General features: G+C 33.3%; 1 pseudogene; it reads left to right on the forward strand.

The window, feature by feature from the left end:
* The window catches only part of LOC138325824 (acetylcholinesterase-like), a 129,766-nt pseudogene extending 109,757 nt beyond the window's left edge, over positions 1-20,009 (forward strand).
* Positions 20,010-22,798: the final 2,789 nt, after the last annotated feature.

Here is a 22,798-nt window from a genome sequence, read left to right on the forward strand (position 1 = left end):
GGTCAATTGAATTCCGGCCGGCGATCCTGGCGGTAAAAACACCAAACAAAATCAGTATTCTACTACATATTCTGTCACAAACACCTTATAAATACTTGTAAAGTTGTAGATTTAAATGTGATTTGTCTCATCTTTTCAAATACTGACATATGATAATAGGTTATCCACGCGATAAACTTATTTCCTATTGTTTATGTTGTTAATATAGTTTAATTGTTTGAATTCCATGAATTCGTTATTTCAAGGACACGTGAAAGTTAATTTTTGGTAACAAGAATGATGGTGTCGAATTAGAAAAAAACTTATAGTTTATCAGTGAAGGTAAAACAACAAAAGACATGATAGAAGAAACGACGTATTTATATTAATCCAACAACATTTCTATTGTTCGCCATTAATTTAAGTGTCGCTAAGGAAAAGTTAAGCGATACTATTCTTTTAGTGTCTGCCAGCGAGACCTAGTCTATCCAAAGATATTTAGGCCTACCTTCTTTTTTGTGTGTTTTACATCAATAGCTGCCAGGCTAATTTAAGGACGTACCATGTTAAGATAAAATACAACTTATTTTAAGACTTCTGTCTAATTCAGTAATATGTTTACTTTAGTGGTACATACTAGTGCGTTACATCCATAAATAATCAATTTACAATTTCCTACATATCGATATGTAAACTGTGTAAACTGACACTTAATTTGAATTGTTTCTGACTGTGTCAATAGTGAAATAATGGTTTTTTTACTCATTTCAGAAAGGACACCATTTCGCACACCGACTCCCGGTAGTCGTCTTTATACATGGTGGCTCCTATTATAACGGTATGGGTGCCATTTTCGATGGGAGTGCTCTGGCTGCACAGGACATTGTAGTTGTTTCCATCAATTACCGAATCGGTCCGCTCGGTAAGTCCAAAGTATAGCGACAAACTCCCAGTAGTGTAAGGTATGAACATTGTGTAAATAACAACCTTCCAAAATATCTTGTTGTATTTAGCATTTAACAATGAATAAACATAAAAGATGCTTAATTCAATTGTTCATTCTGGATTTGAAATTGTTATGATATATATTTTTCGTCTTAAGGATTACACCTCTGAGAAGTCAAAACTTCTTGTATCAAACCTTTTTCTCATATAGATGTTGGAGATATGAGTTCACACCATCGAAAAAAATAATAATAAAAAAACATTCATGTGCTCGTTATTTAGCTATTGTCACGTCTAACTGACAAAATACATTATATAATTTTGCCCTTTTGACCTTACACACAATAGATTAAAATCATATTTTCTAATACGGTGACTTAAAGGTATGGATGTGTCAATAATTTATTTTGGTCTTCTCTAAAAACATAACAGTTATGATTAATAAACTCATATTTCTTCTCCCAATAACAACACATACTCTCCCTAACCCTTAATTTTGAGCCACAAAATACACCATTTTTTGCCATTTTGCCAGATAGAAAACGTTATGGTATTAAACTTTTATAAACATGTAGGTAATCTTATATTTCACATACATAGCAAACGATCATGCTTACTAGCAACGATCATCGTGGTAAAATTTTAGTTTAACCTATCTGTTAGTTAGGCCGAAAGTTTGTTAGAATTAATCCTCCAGAAATCTAGCGAACATTAGCCCGTCGGGTACATTTACTCTAGTACGCTTTGTAATAAACAATAAAATATTAGGACGCATTTTGTTTCCTAAATGTTAAAGTGTCGAAATCCCCTGTAGAGTGGTTTGGCGATAGAGTAGTACATACCTATTCAGAACATCAGCTACGCCGTCAGTTAGATTGTTAGATTGAATTGAAACTTTCATAAAATACATTATACTGCTAGCTTTGAACATAGCATTTAGTTTTAAATGAGCTAAGCTTCTTCAGTCATCCAGGTTATAAATGCTCGTCTTGGGGAATCTAAGTAAAAGTACAACATAAAGAGTAATGATTTAGGTGTTGAAGCACATGGAACGTAGTATACTGCGTGTTACGTTCAGTACGATGAAACTCATTAATATACATGTAATGCTTCATTTTGTGGATTTGTTCTTTCTCAAAATAATGACTACACGGATGTAGCCAAAATAAACCTTTGCCAATAAATACACTGTAAATGAAAATGATTAATGCGCTTCCTCTTTTGAACTCCCTGGTCGGTCTGGTTTGAACGTGTATCGTTTAAAGTCCATCTACGTGTTTTGGATATTTTTGTTAGTGATGGCTGTTTTAGGTGTACAGTACAAAATAATATATTAACATGTGTGTTTGATTTCCTATTTAGGTTTTTTAGCAACTGGTGACGCCGATTTACCAGGGAATTATGGGATGCTGGACATAATAGCCGCCTTACAGTGGACACGGGATAATATTGGTTACTTCCATGGCAACCCCGATCTGGTCACAATAGACGGTCACAGCGCGGGAGGGTGTAGTGCTGGTCTGGTGATGATGTCCCCCCTCGCTAAAGGTAAACCACCCCTGTAAAGAGTCATATCTACAACCTTATATTATATTAGTAAACTATGTCCCATACAGGTGTTAAAGGTCCCACTTGTAACAGGGTCATATCCAGGTGACAACCTTATATCATAGTAGTAAACTATGTCACATACAGGCGTTAAAGGTATACCGTCTCCCTTAAGGGTCATATCCAGGTGACAACCTACTTATAGTAGTAAACTATGTCCCATACAGGCGTTAAAGGTATACCATCTCCGTAAAGGGTCATATCCAGGTGACAACCTTATCATAGTAGTAAACTATGTCCCATACAGGCGTTAAAGGTATACCATCTCCGTAAAGGGTCATATCCAGGTGACAACCTTATATTATAGTAGTAAACTATGTCCCATACAGGCGTTAAAGGTATACCATCTCCGTAAAGGGTCATATCCAGGTGACAACCTTATATTATAGTAGTAAACTATGTCCCATACAGGCGTTAAAGGTATACCATCTCCGTAAAGGGTCATATCCAGGTGACAACCTTATATTATAGTAGTAAACTATGTCCCATACAGGCGTTAAAGGTATACCATCTCCGTAAAGGGTCATATCAAGGTGACAACCTTATATTATAGTAGTAAACTATGTCCCATACAGGCGTTAAAGGTATACCATCTCCGTAAAGGATCATATTGAAGAGACATTTTGAGCATATTACGGGACTCAATCCTAGAACTTATCATTGAATATAGTTTTTTCATGAATAAAGTGTGGAAAGAATTTGTGACTTAGATTGTCCATGTATAAAATGGGGAAAGGATTTGCGACTTAGATTTTCTATGAATAAAGTGTGGAAAGAATTTACGAAAACACACCGATAATGATCTATAAGTTAAAGAATATCCCACGCACCTGCTTCGTCTTGACAGATCGAACGCACCGAAACATTATCCTCACATGTATTTGAACTATTCTGAGAGACCCAAGCAACCGCAAATGTAACGTTTTTGCTGAAATTCTCTGGATTTTGTTGCTAATATTTCCTAGTTATAGAACTTAAATAGATGAAGTGGTTTTATCTGTAATGAACAGCTTGCTCTCTGTCACTGGAGTGGGATTAAGTATGGTGGTCGGTAGGATTACGTGAGCAGGTGCTTGCTATCCATCTATACTCATTAACAAGCCAATCATTGTCCCGTTCAGCTTATCACCCACAATACACCTCTCCTGCTGAGCACTCCTGGCTATAAATCAAAAATAATGTTTGTATGCTTTCTGCATACCGACATTCATAATGGAAACACATTGGGTTCTATGACTTTACGCAGGAAGGTGTCCTGGTACATCTGATAAGCTCTTCTTAGTTGGCATCATAGGACAGATAGATAGAAATCTTATATGAATATGGCGTGTTTCTGTGTGTAATGGTGAAACTTATGATATTTAAGTTAATAGCTGTATCAATCATGGCTTTCTAACCGCCATGAACATTGCACGTAAACTGCACTTGAGATTTACGAGAGCAATAGAAAGATATCAGCGCCATATCCTAATGCTCATTTGTGAAGCAGTTTTGTTGTTTATTGACTTAATCTTTATTCTCGGAAGTGATCGATACCAGAAGCAGTGCTGATAGTTCGGAGTGAACTAGAATCCAGCTGTGCTATGTAATGTAGTAGTTACCTCATACGGTATTCATGCAGGTTTTACTTTTCTGTATGCATTGCATAATTCAAAATGATTGTCATTAAAAATAAGTAATCCGCATTTCCTCATCACTAATAGAATCAAACATGGGTCTGTCAAGTGGACAGGGATATCTCAATCCGAGTGGAAGATTTTGGCTGGTCAACTCGAGGCTTGCCGAGGGTTGACAGCCAATATCTTTCACGCGGGTTGAAATATCCCTGTCCACTTGACAGACCCATGTTTGATTCTTTTTCTTCCATATTTGGTAGACAAAAGACGAAATTCCTGTTTGTTTCCTGTGCCACTATGCAGGAGTTCAAAATTGATGACGTCATCTACAATGCACGCCGCATTTATTGATGACGTAACGTAATTGTCTAGCGCATGTGAGCTGTCTTACACCCCCTGTGTAAGATAGAGATATCTTTTCCCTAGCAACCGCGGGATATCCCTGTGAATTATGGGAGAAATAATTATCTACGCTTGTGAATGGTTATTGATTGTGACATAATTTGTTTCCGAGGGTCGGTAATAATGACTCGAGATGCACTCACAACATAATGACGTCACAATGGATACTTACACGAATGGCAGGTAAACTTTGTAATATGCATAGACTGTATTGGTGATGTCGAAACACTTTTATATTCACAACTTCGGTGATCCCGTCATTTGCGTCACATACACCTCAAACTTTCTCCCTTTTAATGGTGGCAATTAGGTGATCAATGGGATTCCATGGCCATCTCACCAACAGTGTTTAAACGAATGTCATGTTAATTTTAATTTCATATTAAGGAAATATTCCAGATTATTTTGAAACGTTCAAATGTGAAGCATATTGCAGTAGCGGTATCAACGAACTAAAACGGTAAAATGGATACAAAACGCTTACTGTAATAATCACATTAAATAATGCTAATGGTATTTTTATTACATTAGTTTCTGAATGATATAGTCCAGATAAATTTTCAAGAGATGCAAGTCTGAAACAAACCTAAGGTATCTTTCAAATATCATAGACTATTAAATATTTTCTAATATTTGAAATCTTTTCACAAATGGAATTCTCCGTGTGATGTTACTGATTGCCACAGCTTGATTTAAGATTTCATAATCATTTGTGTGCCCATAACGTTTAACTGATTCTATTAAATTAGCATGTGTTGTTACGTAATATTCAATAAACCAATCAAATGCGACATCCACGATTGTCTGCCATGTTTTATTTTCCTCGTGAACCATGCACACAATGGACACGTATGTCTGGGGAGGAGATAAAATACAAATATAATCTGACAGTCAGATGTTTATTGACCGTATCCAATCGATTTATGTTTACCCGGGAGACTGACGCAAATCAGATTAGTAAAATACGTTTTTGTTTTTTCTTGTTTATTTACAGGACTTTTCCGAAGAGTGATTATCCAGAGTGGTTCCCCTTTGGCCCACTGGGCGGTTACAAGATACCCAGGGGGACAAAGCGTCCACTTTAAAGTGTTCGCCTCGGCTTTCGATTGTCTGTTCGAAGACTCTGCAAAAATCAAGAAATGTCTGCAGGCTGTTCCTTCGAAACGCATGCATGCCTTCATTTCCCAGAATTATGACGTAAGTAAAGAAAATGTTTGGACAGTGCATTTTGAAATTGATGCCACCAGACAAAGCAAAACTCTGATTTCTTATCTGCTTACTACGTGTATTGGAAACGGATATTGCCAGACAATCCACAGCCTTAGGTCACTTCCCTCTACCACTTAACTCTACTTATAGTGATAGTTTATCAGCTTTATCACATTATCCTGCAGCTTGAATGAAACAAATATTTACAGTTAACACACTAAAGAATAGCAAGGTATTCTCTAAGTTTACATATAAAACACTATCATTGTGTATTCACCGTTTTGTACCTTTGGCACTTGCTCCCCACTACAGACATATATATCTGACTTACTATGGAGATGTTATGTACTGTTGATAGACATGCTAGTCCGGTATCGAGGCTGTCGTCGACATATCTTACCGCCTCAAATCAGATACAACGTTCATACTCCATATGTTTGGCTGCGGTAGGGGTCAAACGGAGACATTTAATCTGATTTGGTGAGTACATGTCTTCTGACCGACTCTTATGATATGTTAAAGTCAGACATCCATATCTACAAGCACATACGTTCGAGCCTATAAGTTCACTAGTATTTTTGTATTAACCTCCAATAGAATTTGTAATAAACTCCAACAATAGCTTGGGATATCTTGATTTTGGATACTTATTAGTGTGAATTGCTTCTCAAAAAGTAATACCCATGAAAGCTAAGAAAGTTTTTGAGCTTCGACTTCAGATCATTGACACAATACCAAAGCTCATACACAAGAGACTTTTACTGACGAAACATATCTCATTAACTATATATTGGCTGCGTAATATATCGACTACCATAATAATAACGTAAAATAAATTGAAACACGTATTAACAGCGTGTTCTTGAAAAGTACGTATTCTTTGGTTCATTGTCACTAGTGCTATAAATCTAGGTTAAACCATTTGTTTGGCATTAATCTTCAATTTAAATCGGGCACATCAAGATATGAAACGCATCTCACATTAGCTATCAATGCACCGTGATTTTTATTGAATATCTCCATTCTTTAAAGCATTCTAAATGTGCCAGACAATACGACATCGTAACACCTTGGTGGAACTCTGAGGTTCATCTCTTTAAATGGCAAAACAAACAGACCGAGGTCTGTCATTAGTTTTCATTTTATAGAATTTCATTAATCTTCGCGAATTATTTTAACATGACAAATATTGTAACAATAATAACTTTGTTGCGTTATCCTTTCGACTTAACACATAAATGTACTGTTTTTCTTTATTATATATTCCTTTTTCCTCGGCGCTTCCACTAAGATATGTATATACTATCGTTATAACAATATCAAATATCTTTTATCCTAGGCGTCACCTTCACTGTCCCCACAATTCCGTCCGGTGGTAGATGGCTATTTTATGCCGGATACTCCGGAGAGACTGGCGGTATCAGGAGACTTTGAGGTGGAAAGCATTCTAACTGGTGCTACCAAAGACGAAGGGCTTATCGCTGGTATGTACAGATAAGGATCGTCCTTGATAGCACGCCACCAAGACCCGGAGATTTGTCTGTGCTATATTAGTAATTAGATTGATATTCTTCTCCAGAACCTTGACTTTTATATGCGGGCTATCATCTGTAATTGTATCTGCATTATATCACCTTCATATCTGAAGAATTATTTATTAATATCACGGCGCCAGTTAACATATCTACTGATTTCTTTTGCGAGATTGATTATAAAATGTTATTTGGCTAATGTGACGTCACATACACTTATCGATATTTGACGATGTTACAGTATAAATTGTGTAATATTACGTACAAGGCTCCTTCACGTCTGTGATTAATTACAAATAGCCACCACTTATAACTGATGACCCTGGGTTAGTGATACATATTTGACATGCACGATAGCAGTTAAGCGGAGGCGAATTATATCGCACATTCACTTCTGGTCCATGTCGTTATAATGAAAACTATGTGAGGAAATTACTCCATAATCACAAAGTGTCTGGGCGAGCTACTGAACAGGCATACAAACGTGATTTATTGTGAGGTAAAAGTGAATTTGTTTTCATAGTGAGAATAAATTGTAGTTTATTACACATTCAGTTTTACTGTTCTTAAACGAAATACATAGATGTTTTTTGTCTGTCGAACGTACATTATCGGCCATACCTTGCGAACGTATGATGACAGGTCAAACCAAATCTCAATACCCTGTGTGGCACTTGGTGCTGTTGATAAAACAGTACCCATATATACTATGTACTGTTCCCCAAGTCATAATCGAGGTGGTTGTACAAGTTATAGTTAAGAGTGCACAAGACGCCGATGTTACATGTTTTCCAAGCTTTGTTGGGTTGACGTGTGACTTCCACTGTTAGATGTCGTTTGCGCATTCTTTACTTTGACTAGTGATGCCGGAACTGTCCTGTTTGTCTTGCTCAGCATGTTACTGATGACCTAATATTCATTGCTAACAAATGTTAGCTGAGTTCATTTCATTTCATTTCTTCATTGGCTTTGTTACAAATGTCATAAGGCAACATATAATACATAAACTAGCCCTATCTTGGTTGAGCTGATCTTTGGTTAGGATAGACTTTGACAACGCTGTAAGACAATACCGCAATTCTATATATATCTCTAAAAACCTATTATAGAATCCTTAATAGGACAGTAACGTTACGATACATTCTTGTTCGTGTCAGGGCGATATTCCATAGACGATTGCATGGTCACAAGGAAATTACTACCGTCGTGAGTGATGTAAGGATTAAGGGATTACGGTGTAATGAGCAATTATCGCAACCGTACTCACTCTGTGCATTCACACGAATCCTGTATAAAATTACATCTGTTGTTTTTCCTAATTCAAATTTGCTGTCAGGAAAACAAATATGTTCGAAGAATCCGTAATCATTTGGTATTCCTGGGACTGTAGTTAGTTTTTGGATATTTGGCCTTGGCATTTCATTGGCGTCAAAACAATGGCGGAGAGCCGTAAGGATGGATTTGATGATAATGTAAAACAACTGCTGGTCTAATTAAGGAAATACAGTGATAAGGCGATCGGACAATACGTTAGCGATCAAATTGAGTTTTCCTGTCTGTCTCTCATAGCCCGGCGGTAATATGGACTGATATGAAGTATATGGATGTAGATAAAATTGTTTGTCCCATCCTGATCGAGACAGAAATAAAGATAGCTACGATGTAGGCACAAGTCATTTAAAAGGAAAGTATCGCTGCAACATTTTAAAACACTTATAGCCGTTACTAGGAACGTATAACAAAGCAATTTCTAATTTTGGTATACACACATTAGAAATATAACACGAAGTGTGTTATCTGTTTGAAAATGTTATCAGTATTTAATAAAAGAATCGCTAATGGCTTTAAAACAAATAAAATTGAAGTTCCGTTTCGTTTTAGATTTCCTAATGATTTTGTAGATATAAGCTAAACAGCTATTAATCAATCGCTATTTTTATGAAGTGCGACGATAGTTTATGGTAAACAGTGTGCATATGCAATACGTAAAACAGGAGTTCTGATTCGACTTGATTCTACCTTTACATATAATTTGTTATAAATCTCAATGATAACGAAAATGTAATGGAACAGTCACGTCAACACTTTTTGTCGTGGTTTATGATTCCCTTGTTGAGCTAATAAAATAACTATTGAACCTTTAGCAGATTGAAATGATTAATGAGCAAAGCGTTCTTATTTATTGACTTAACACATGTGCAGTTTGTATTTTCAAACAATAGCGTCCATATTTTTTTTTTTTTTTACATTTTTCAGCAATTCCATTCATTAAAGAATTCGGCGGTAAAGGCCAAGGTCGTGCAAAGCTATTGACCTTAATGTACTGTTTTAGAGGAGACCTTCCAGAAATACCTGGTATCGTAGGTACGTAAAGTGAAAGTGAAAGTTGAATCAAAATATGCATTTTAGGTTATGTATCAGTTACCTACATATGGAGTGTGCAAATGTGAAATCATAATTATGGCGTATTATAATGATTTATTAATAACATTATCTGTATTTTTAAAAGAGCAACAAAACAAACTATAATAACTTGAAAGATGCTTTAATTCATGGTTATTTAATGTTTCAACTAATTTAAAGGTAACTTATGGACAGGTTATGAAAAGATTTCAGAAACCTTTGTGTACCAAAGATTTCAAGTGAAATCGAACGACTGAACACCTCTGTACATACGGCTTGACGACTACAGTTTATATTTCTTGCTTCGTTTGCAATCCTAAATGGTATGGATATTTTATTAATTAGTAACAGCCTATGTCTTGTTTAAGCTGTTATGATCACGGGTGAACAATTTTATCCAGATTCTGATTTTGTCCTGTTCGGTTCCAGATACGTTGTTGGAGCATTACACGCAGTGGCCTTATATTACCTCAGACGCATCAATACAGGATAGCTTCTCAGAGGTAGGTCGGCCCGTCTATTTATTGTATCCCAGTTTGTATTAAAATCAATTTTACCGCAGACGTTTTACTTCCCATTACTGAATTTTAAATAAAGATTAATGTGTCTTTAAAAGTAAGGACGTCTATTTGAGTCGGTAACCTTCCGCAATGCAGTTTCTGTTAAATTCTTTGAATTTTGAAGTCAAATGGTTATTGCTTTGAACAAAACATTCACCCTGTTTACAAAAAAGAGGAAAGTGCATGGGATAATAACGTTGATTCTTAAGAAAATATCATTATTATGAAATACTATTCCAGATGTATTTTTGGATGAGGTTTTTCGAAAAACATTCGCTAGTTTCATATAAATAGACAGATTACTCTTTGTATCTGTAATAATACATCATTAATATTATCATTTGTGGTGTTATTAAGGTTAATGTGCCTCCAAAAACAGAAATATGGTTTAAGATCTATAAAATACTATGTTTTAGTTTTAATTTAGTCTACAACTGCCATTATGATAGCGCTTGTTCGTTGAAAGTTCTTCTTTTCTCTGTCATTTGTTAAACATGAAACATTAATGGGTTTTAGGCTTTACATAAAAGCTAAGCGTTTCCCTTTGATATCAAATGATCGTTATGAAGTAAGATGTAATTTACCTCAGGTAAGAACACAATTCAGCTACTGCAATATTCTAGGTTTTTGATCCCTCGGGTAGTGCTACAGGATTAATTGGCTTTAAAAGATTACGTCGTGGTTTTCTTTGTTAATGATGCTCCTCGAAACCAATCATGTAACAATCAATATCCCTCCGTAAGATAAGATAAGATGGCTCGCTATGACCTCATCCCATGGTTATAAAACTCACGGCAAAATCTCACGGTTGACATCTTTTCATTGTTTCAGATGATGATTGTTAACCACGTGAATATGTTTTATATGGTTTCGCATAAGTTACAACTACATTGATATACAACAATATGAGACATTACGTTTTCATGACATGGACTAAATTGTCGTCATGGTCTTTCGGGAATGCTTCCATCTAACATGCAATGTTTGCGTAACATTTTTGTATCTCATTGTCTATTGTTTTGTATAAAAAAATTGTAGATTTTTGCTATACACCAGTAAATGTTCTTTGTTCTCAGGGGAGACATATAAATATCTTCCTTGAAGTTTCCAATGTTCACCAATTCCATTGTTTCTACGTATTATACTCATTCGTGATGCAAATATAAATTCCGGTGTTTTCTCGATTTTACATAGACAAAGAAAAATGCCAAGTAATTGAAATTGTAACCAACGTTATCAATATGAAGAAAAACATGTGACATCACAACTAATAAATGAGCGCATGAAATACTAAGATAAAATGCCACAAAAGTCGTTTAGATTTTCAGAACTAAATTGTCGTCATAATTTTTCGGGAATGTTTCCATCTAACAAGGAAAGTTTGCGTAACATTTTTGTATCTCATTGTCTATTGATTTGTATAAAAATTGTAGATTTTTGCTATACACCAGTAAATGTTCTTTGTTCTCAGGAGGGACATATAAATATCTTCCTTGAATCCATGGTTTCAATGTATCATAATCATTTGTGAAAAAAAAAACCCAGATATTCTAAATGCATTCTTGCTTTGTATGACACTGACAGGAACGTGTCGTATCTGTAATTTAACATTTTTGTTAGAACTTTCATTCGAAAGGTGTGTCCCCTACGTAAACCAGTTGTAATCTGGTTCAATAACATAATCATATTGGTGCCAAAAATGAATTAAACAAATGCAAAAAATGAACAATAATGTAATTCATTTGTTCGTTTTTGATTGTTTGATATTTTTAATTAAAGCATTGCCATAGAAATGTAAATCGAATTCATGTTACAAGTAGTTGTAAAAAAAAATTAAAAAATGTAATAAAATGTATTTCTGGACACAAATTCGATAGGTTGATATACCCTACTTTCAGTAACCACAAAGTTTACTAAGACAGACTATTTGTTACGAAAGCGAAAGAGGGATAACTCTCGCTTAGCTAACGACTTCAAGCAGTAGTGTAATGTAGCGGTGCTATATTGTTAACGTTTCCCTAAAGTCGAAACTGAACTGATTAAAATTAAATACTCTGATATCGTTATCAAATTTGTGTTTTTAAAAATCCGAACATATTTTGAAAATAATAAAAAATGAATAAAATATATGTATTTCATTACCGCAATGGTTTGATGATAAAAAATATTCTCCTTCATTTCATGTTCACATAGGCTATATATATATGAACACAGACGTACAATAGTTGATGTATTATATCAAATGAGCTCAGTTAGATAAGATAAATACCACTTTGCAATTATATGGTAACATTTTTCGGTGTTAAACATGCTAATTTAACTTTTACCTATCGACAAATAATACCTATACATGTATATTATAGATGGTAGGTGACTATTTTATCATGGCGCCAACATACAGATGTTATATAAAATATATACTTACCTATGAATTATTTAGTGACTATTACATCACGGCGCCCACACACATGTTATATAATATATTTTACTTATATATTATAGATGGTGGGTGACTATTACATCACGGCGCCCACACACAGATGTTATATAATATATATTTACGTATATATTTTAGATGGTAGGTGACTATTACATCACGGCGCCCACACACAGATATTATATAATATATATTTACGTATATATTTAGATGGTAGGTGACTATTACATCACGGCGCCCACACACAGATATATTTATATATATATATTTACGTATATATTTTAGATGGTAGGTGTGACTATTACATCACGGCGCCCACACACAGATATGCGTCGTATATATTGTCCCAGCGCAATGCCTCGGTCTACTACTGCCCACACACAGATATGCGTCGCTATTGTCCCAGCGCAATGCCTCGTCTACCTCTACAGCTACGAGTACAAGTCCGTGTATGCGCTGTGGGATGGTGTGAGTACCAAGGTGTGCGATTAACTCTATTGCACGTGCTGATTTGAAGCATATCAATATTATTTGTATTTTTATCATTAAGTTATACCATTCAGCATGTTTTCAAACTTTTTTCTCTCCTAAAACTACAGTCAAATCTACCTTAGCGACCACCTTTGTTCAAATCCCACCTGCTTAAAAAGACCACCACCCGTTTATAAACCTATTTTATTTGTGTCGTTTGGGGTCTGTATAAGACAGGTTTGACTGTATTACTTTTGTGACATCATTTTAACGTAGTTGTGGTATTTTAACATACCTCCTGCACGTTATATAAATACCATGTCATTATTTTAGTGATAATACCAAATTTCAGTACTTACCTTTGATATAAATGACCAACACGAGGGAAAGTGTTTGCAATATACAAAACAAAACGATCTTTACAAAATCAAAATTGCTAAGCGGTTAATTCACAATGGTGTGTTTCAGATTAAACGCTGGAACCTTACTACGTTGATGATCATATAAGTAAAATTTCATCTTTAATACAAAATATATGTATCAAAATATGCACAAAGAGACTTTGTCCCTTAAATGTATTTTTTAATCTATAATTGGTGTGTCTTTCACAGATACTGTAATAATCAATCACTGTACGAAAGTTAAAAAAAATACTGAGGGTAGGATAGTTTTAACATAAAATACGTAGACTCTAACCACTTTGATATAACTTTTGATAGTAATAAATACATTTGTTGATATTCAAATTCTATATTCTACCAATAATCATTATTTTATAAAATATTGATGTGTGTTGGTTAGAATTTTTTCTTTTCCGACCTGATAAGACGTTAAAAGTAACTAATAATAACAGATATGTCAATCGCTTTTCCACTTTGCTTTATACCGATAGAAGTGTTGGTTTCTGTGAATAAATAAACTACCATTTAAAAACATTTTATGTTCATATGTACATGATGATAAGAGTAAATTTATAACAACCTTTAATGCAGTGTATAGTGCTAACTCAAATATATAAGCGACGTACTGATAAATATTGTATTATCTACTATTACTTATCAGCTATAAAAACTTTGGAAAGCAACAAGATATGAAATCAGTTTGGGAGGCGACGTTAAGATAATCAGCCACAGAAATAGAGACAAGAACTTCATCTATTTCCTATAAGTAATATAGCCTGTACCAGAAATATCGACAATCGTTTCCCTAGGGCTACTAAAGCACTCTTGAATGCTAGCTGTATTTTTTTAAGAACAATGCTCACCAGCATGCCTTGCCGTCAAACTATATACCTCCATTTATCATAAATTTTGTTTTAGTTTTCTTTTGCATTTCGTTTTAATTCTTACGATTGATAATTTATAATTTATTATATCTGTTGGTAAATTAAACATCAACAAAGTTATATATAAATATACATGTAGACTCTTCCATAGAATAATAATATAATGAAGTTACAATAAGCATGGCGATTTATTTAAATAAATCAAGCAAATGTTGATAATAACGTTACTTTTGAAATTGCCAATCGTGAAATGCATGTTTCAAAGGCAATAAGAATAGCAAATAAATGTTAATATAATTAATAAAAGTTTGTATGGTGAAAACAAAAGGAAAATAAAACAGGATATGAAATAAAAGATAGATGCACATAGCATTAATATTTAAATAATGCAGACAAAATAAATATACTCATGATTGTTTTCTTTATAAAAGTCAATGCTAACGAATAATTTATGGTGTTTCCAGGTGTAATTCATGGAGCAGAGCTGTTCTATCTATCAGGGTTTCCAATGTCTGGCCACGCCAACTTCCGGTACAGCGAAAGTGACCGGAAGATGTCTGAAAATCTACTGTTCCTTTGGTCAAGTTTTGCACGGAACGGGTAACATAAATCTTATTGATGTGCTCCTACATCTTTCTAGAAATTAAAATAAAATAAATTGGTGTATTTAGTTAGTTTGATAGTTACGTATTGCAATTAAAATGTGTTAGTTGATAATAAGATTTTACGTTATATGCTAGATGTGTGAATATATTGTTCGTTTGAGAATGCAGTATTCTACATGGATTTTACATGGATTCATGCTGTCCATATCCAGAGCACCTGGCTCTATTGTCTTTCTACCGAAGTTGCAGTATATTTATTTCGTTTTTAATTGTTTTTGTGTTATGGAATTAAGCTTAATTTATAACTTCGATGATATTATTAACTTATTTTATTTCATTTTATTTATTTGTTTATTTACAGACTTCCGTCGCTCATTCCACACAAACAGTTTTATATAGACAGATACTCTGTAAGTAGGCCGACGTTTGCCAGAATAACTACCGGAAACCAAAAACCTCATATAGAAATGGACATCAACCTAAAACCAGACAAGTTGTCGTTCTGGAACGAGAAAGTCCCCAAGATGTACCGCCAGAGGTACGCCAACCGACTGGTAGCGAAGGGAGAACTTTTAACACGTGATATCGTTATTAGTAGTGCTAATTCGTGGGCCCTAATTGCATCATGTATTGGGCTCTCAGTGTTAACGATTTTATTCTCTATAGGATATTGTAAAAGTAGACGAAGAATAAAGAAAATTTTACAACACAATGGTGTACCAATGTCCAACAGAATTATTTAAAACGAGAGGTTATAATGATGTTGATAAAATGTCCTGACCATTTACATGTACAACGGTACACCACTGTTGACAATTGTACCATCCAGAATTTAGTCAATCTTATTATTTGATTTTAACTACCAGATTCAATAACTGTTCAATAAAAGTATTAATTATATATTTCTGATGCCATATGTAAACAACGTCGAACAATATTATGCCAACCATGTCGAGTAGAATGACATAGGCTTCATCACAGAAGAAGTGAACTAATGTTCAACTAATGTTCAATACAATTGTATATTCTTTTAAGACAAAGATAGCAACCATCGTACATGGCGATATATTCTAGGTAACGGTGGTGTACCGATATTCCACAAATGTATTATTATACCGCAAAGCGATATAATAGCGATGGTCGATCATCAAAATAATTAATTCGATATCGCGTATAAAATGTCAAATAGAATAATGTATATTCGGTTTACGGTTATATACTAAATAACTACATATGTTGTAAGTAAATATGTTTAATTTTTCTTCTATTTAGCTGTAGATTCGGAGTTACTGGATCAGATTGGTGTTCTGTTGTTCAACAAAATGATATATTATTCTAGATTGTTACCAATAAGATAACACATCCTCTTTCTAAATTTTAATAAAACGACGTATCCCAGATCACAGTGGTATACCATTGTGTAGTGTAATCCTGAGGAACACGTGATACGATTTGATATATATGTTTTATATTGCCATTCATTACAATGAAGTTGCCTTAGAAACAATAATTCTTCGAACAAATAAACGGGTCTTCATTTTTCACATTGTCCCATACTGACCCATTTTGTATTTTCATCATTGTTTACATTTTACTTATTGTTTGTGATCTGATATATTCTACTAATGTGAGACTGTCATTATTTAAATGATTCGTTTCTTCAAGAGCTGTCATGTTTTGTTTGCGAAACACATTACGATTCTGAAGAATTTAAAGCGGTGGTCAATCTCCTCAAATGGTATTTCCATGCCCTCATTAAAATTGATAACATATGCATGTAATTGTTTTGCCAAGTGATATTGTTGAAGATGTATACATGTAAAGAAGTGTTAGCGCAAGATATGAAAAGAGCTCCCACTTAACTCGGGCCAGATTTAATTGATTATATCAGATTTATAGAAAAAAAGCACTTGATCAAGATAACGTTATACATTGGGATGCGAAATCACCATTAATCACAACCAAATGATTTTGAAATAAGATATATGCCTCAATAAATCATACGAGTTGTGGAGGAAGGAATCATTATCTACATAGTATCGAGACCGTCCTAACATTGTAAATATCGTACCAACGTCCATAGTGAAAACAGTCACTTGTACGGAATGTAATAGCTGTGGTTCATGTGTATACTCGCATGGAAATCAGCTGTATGAAATGTATTGTTTCATGAGTGTATATAAACATTTTCTCTACTATACAGTACAATTAACTGACTCAATCTAGTGGAGGAATAATGTGTATTGTTTAATGAACTGGCTTGTAAAATGTTCATAAAATTGTTTTAACTTCAAAGTTTACTATCGCTGAAGAATAGACATGGCTGCCAAATGATGATGATTTATTTAATTCAGATAAAAGTGTAATTACAGGTAACACACAATTGGTACCTCAGGTTGTTCTCAATATTTCAAGGATTTTCAGTCTCCTTTCAGCCTTGATAAAACAATTGTGTGATGCTCAAAAAAGAATTGTCAATGTTATAGATATAAACTCTTTATTGTTCAGAAAAAATATAACGTTACTCGCTAAATTTAGAAAAAAGTCCTTAATCAAAATTACATCTATCAATTTTCTCGAAAACAAGAAAGACTCATTCACGGAGAAAGAATAAGATAAAAGACATATATACAAATTAATATATTATGATATATTATGAAAACATCTCTTCATATTTAAAACATATGTTTCAGTCTCAATTTATATCTCATACTTGACTCAAGCATGATGTCTTTAGTCATTTTACCAAAACAAAAGATTTAATCTCTTCGATAAAGGAGTCTTTCTTTAATATAGAGTTATCTACCTTTGCGAGCAAGTATGCCATTGCTCATGTGTTAAAACAAAACACAAATATCTGTCGTTAATCTCACATACCAATGATTTATTCTTGCTGACAATATTACATAACTCTTCTTAATCTTAAGACAAAATATATTCATTTTTGTATTTCATGACCGATTGCATGTCTTTATATTTCATTAGAGGAACGTGTGATTGTTTTAAATCTTGTAAATATAGAGAAGTGAGAGTCATAACTTGATCTGGAGGCAATAATGTGTGCAGTATGTTATATGTCATGTTGGAGTTGATTCCCCTGGTTTTACGAGGAAATACATTCATTCCAGGTCAAACGTATTTACATGTGGATATTTCATTTGTTTGACTATAATTCCGGTTCGCTAGTTTTATGGCGTATTTGTTGTTGGCAATATCTGTAACAATAAACATCCTTCAATTGCATAATATGGCATATGTTTGTTGAACAAATGACTAATTGATTTCATGGTGAAAATTGCATGCCTTTTTAGTTACGCTGTCTAAAACCTAATTGATATTGTCATGCCTCGCCAAAATACAATACAAAATAGACACACGTACTATTTGCGCCTTCGACAATAACACGTTACCATAATATATTTCCGTCAATTAGGCCTCGCCAGCGTTGCTAAGTGTAAATGTTATGATTGTACATGGTTACAAGGTAGGTGAAAAATCAATCAAAGTAATTTTCAAAAATGTAAGGTGTTACTAAATATTAATTCGCAATTCAACAATTATATACTTCAAATCATCCTTCGTGATTCAAGTGAAAACATATATTTGCTCTTGTATTATTTTTTTTTCTAAAACAATTATTTTTCAAAATGATAGTAACCCATTTTAGTTAAACCTCAATGTATCATGTCTTATCCAACTTATGAATACAAACTTTTGATTTAAGCCAATTATTTACTAATGCTTGTTTCGAGAAAGTATGGCCTGGTTGGTTTATTGTTTTATATTCAGGTGAAAAGAGTATTGGATGTGTCTTTTTGTTTTACTCCATTGCATTATTTGTAATTTCCTCTCTCTCTGTTTTTATTAAAAATGGAATGTTAAGATATATATTAAAATTATTTCCAGAAACATAAACTTCATTTCATCTCTCAATCATTGTTAACAATAAGTCCCAATATTTGTTATATACCTGAATCTTTGTATTAACTGTAAAATTCGTTGTGTTATATATTACTATCAGAGGATACCTTTTCATTTATATATATTTTGTTTATTTTGTATTTTACACCCTGTATGCACATATTGCTATGTAGAAGGTGTAATGCTTTAATAATAGATGACTTATCTATCTTACCTGGTGACTGCCCAACAAAAGTATATAACAACTGAGCCTACGCGATTTCTGATAATTGCCACATCAAATAGTTACTTTTATAATTCGAATCAAGACTACGTATTAAATGTTAATAAGTTTACTTGCCCCTGGCCAATCAAACTAGTGGACAACTGAGATCAAATGGTTGCAATGTCCGGATATGTTCTATGCGTTAATACCCCCTTCTAGTTCTTGGTTAGCTTACTACCGAATTATGGGAATAGTTAATTAAATGTAATGCTTTGTTCTCTGGAGATACCATTAATCTTATAATACAACATAGTTACAAGGAACTCTAAATCCAAACGATCCTTTTATTTATTTATTTTTTTTTTACATTTTTACCAATCATAATGGTTGTCTTATAAGAAGGAACAAAAGCACAAATATCTTCATGTAATGTGTTATAGTATTTATATGCGAAATTGAGTAATTATTGTGCGCATTGAACTTGATGTAAAATATTGTTTCCAATTTAAAAAGAAATACTTCGTTTTGCCTTCATTCATGCAATGCTTGGAAAATCATTAATGTGTGACAAATTTACAGATTTTCCAGGCAAGTAATGACGTTTCTTTCGTGAATAATAAACTTCGTTATCTAATAGTATCAAGGGAGATAACCCGCTAGGCCTGATGTTTTGTGTGCTGTTAAGTTGTTAGGTGTAATCAGTTAGATATGTACAAAGGTTTAACTGTGATAAGGAAAAACACCTGGAATATTGTACATATCAAGTATACTGTCTATATATATTATGTGCAATTGTTTCATGTTTATTTAATAAATTGATATTCTCTATAACGTGTATGTCATGTTTCTTATTTTACAACGGCTATTAACTAGTATAGCGATGTAGCAAAGTACGTATTATTATTTAGCATATATTTCTAATTCACACTTTTTTTCCATATGGAAGTGTCCATGTTCATTTTTATATTTCCTGTATGTTGTCCTTAAGTAACTATCTTCATTGTTTCGCGGGGTTATTATTTCGCGGTTTCCTATATGAAAGATACATTTTGCCGTTCACTATTTCCTAGAACTCTTTTCAGTGTTGTTCTGAATATTTTGGTTGTGTTAAGAATTTCAAAAAATATATATTTCAAATAAATTGAAATGAGATCAAACAACAGGCAGTGCCTATGTAAGTTCTCTCCCTGGCAACAATATGTATATATACAAATGACATGAAAGAATATTTGAAAGCATTTGAAAATATATCTTTCAGAAGTCATGACAGTATATGAGATATTATTAATGAGATTATAGATAGTAATTTTGCTTTTCAAAAAGTATAATAATAAAGAATGACAATGCAGCAGCCATGAGGAAATTACCTTCACCCACCAGATACAGACCAGAAAGTCCATGTGGCTAAAGCCAATGGTCATCCACCAATGGGATTCAAAAATTCTACCATGGCTGCTGCATTCATGTATATGATTTAAAAGATAAAATGTTGCAGAATATTGAGATAAAGTTTGGTCTAAATTTTTACTTGTCATGACATATGCATTACTTTTAACAATTACCCAAACAGATATGTAGCTTAGTTAAATATATCAATCATGTATCATAAATAGTATGATAATTTATAAAATAATACATAAAATTTACAACTAATAAATGATAAATGCCCATCGGAACAGATGCTATTCCAGAAGTGTTTTTCAGAACACTAATTTCATTAATTAAGCTATGGTATCTTTATCCACGATTAGTTAATCAATTCTTCAAAGTTATTGATGAATCATACAATTTAGAAGTACAAGAGGAAGAATCAATAAGTTAAACAATTATGATGGTGGTTAAATATTATGAAATCTATTGGTAGCCCTTACAAACTCTAATGTAAACTGAAAGATATTCAAGCTTGTTTCATTATTACAATCATTACAGCCAGACAAAAGTATTTGAAGGTCAAAGTGGTTATCAGAGTTACGCGCTGTTCATTGTACTTACTATAGGAGAAGAAGTAATGTTCAGTGGTTTCATATGCATTACCACACTCGCACAATGGTGATTTTGCTAAGTGATCATTATAAAGATCAAAGTTTAAGTTACTACAGCATTTCCGTAATTGAGATATCAGAATATTATCTTTCCTTTTGCCAGAATTTAAAAAAAGTTTTTTTTACTTAGAATTATCTGTGGGTGTGATAATATTCTGGTTTAAAAGTGTTTTTTTTTTAAATTGTATTAAGAATTCGCGGAATTATTATAAACTCTAATATAGCGAAAGCTTTTCAGTCGAGAATTTGAACTATTATATTGTATATAAGAATTGGATGTCTTTAACCACCACATATCATACCTGATTTCGTATTAAAGCACCCATATCGATCTCCATACCTAGGAAATATAGCATGCCGTTTCTAAGTTTTTTTTATCATATGGATTGCTTGTTCAGTCTCCAAAATAGATACAAATGATGATTATCGACAGTTGACAAAAATAAGAAAATATAAATATAAACAGTAATAGTGGATAAACATTAAGGACTTGTCTTAGGCCTTTTTAATGTCAAGTCATTTATTGTTTCCCCTATGCTGAAATCGAAACTATCACTGTTTTTGATTAAACAATCACGCCCTATAGTAAGTAAAAAAGTAAACTTGAAGAAAGTGGACAATCGGTATTTATTATTTCTATCTTCACGTATTTTCTTCCAAATCTACACAGTGTCTACACAAGAAGTCATATGCAAAAGAAAATAATGCGTGGAAAATAACGGGTAAATAATGGATTCTTTTCGATGTGTTCCCAGTTTGAGCGAATGGTGTGTCGACCACGCTTGAAATGATACTCACAGGTTACTAGAAGAATTATCTTTCGTGTTTAAAATATACGAAACGATACATGCTTCCCGATCTAAGTTGCCTCCCTTACTACAACGCAACATTTACTATGCCCAGTAGTAAGTATAGCGTCGTTATATAGTATAACAGATATGAAAAGATATATTTCCGATACACTTTAAAATCCACCCACGCTAATATCAACTTGTGTTATGAATACTTGTTACGCCGTTAATTGTTTCTTCGATATACCAGAGTTATCTCAAAATAAAATGTTAAAAACAATAAACAGCAGATTATCAATTTGTAAAATACTATCTAAGACTGATATAAAGTTGATGTTAAAATTTAAAAGTGTCATAGTAGTGAAAATTTTGCTTAGATATTAAGGGGTTAAATAATGATAATCATTTTGGCTTACTTATAATTGTATTAATTAAGATCACCTCCGTTCATGGCTATTGTATTGTACTTTAATTCAGATTGGAACAATTAAACGTATACTGTACCATTAAAGTTCATGTTTCCGAGCTAAAAAGTCATGTAAATGTACGTTATACCTTACACATGTAAAATTCAAATTGAAATATGATGATGGACGCACCTTTAAACATGCCTGTACTTTTGTTGAAAAATAAATATCTTATGGCAGGTCGGATGGTTTGTAAAAGTTATTAAGTACGTTTGTGTCAGTGTTCAGTGATTACTGTAAATAGACCGTCTTTGGCGTACTTGGTAGGGCAGATACAGACATCTAATGAACACATGTGGTCACTAAACAATGTAAGGAGG

The sequence above is a fragment of the Argopecten irradians genome, chromosome 6 (genome assembly GCF_041381155.1).
Source record: "Argopecten irradians isolate NY chromosome 6, Ai_NY, whole genome shotgun sequence".
NCBI lineage: Eukaryota > Metazoa > Mollusca > Bivalvia > Pectinida > Pectinidae > Argopecten > Argopecten irradians.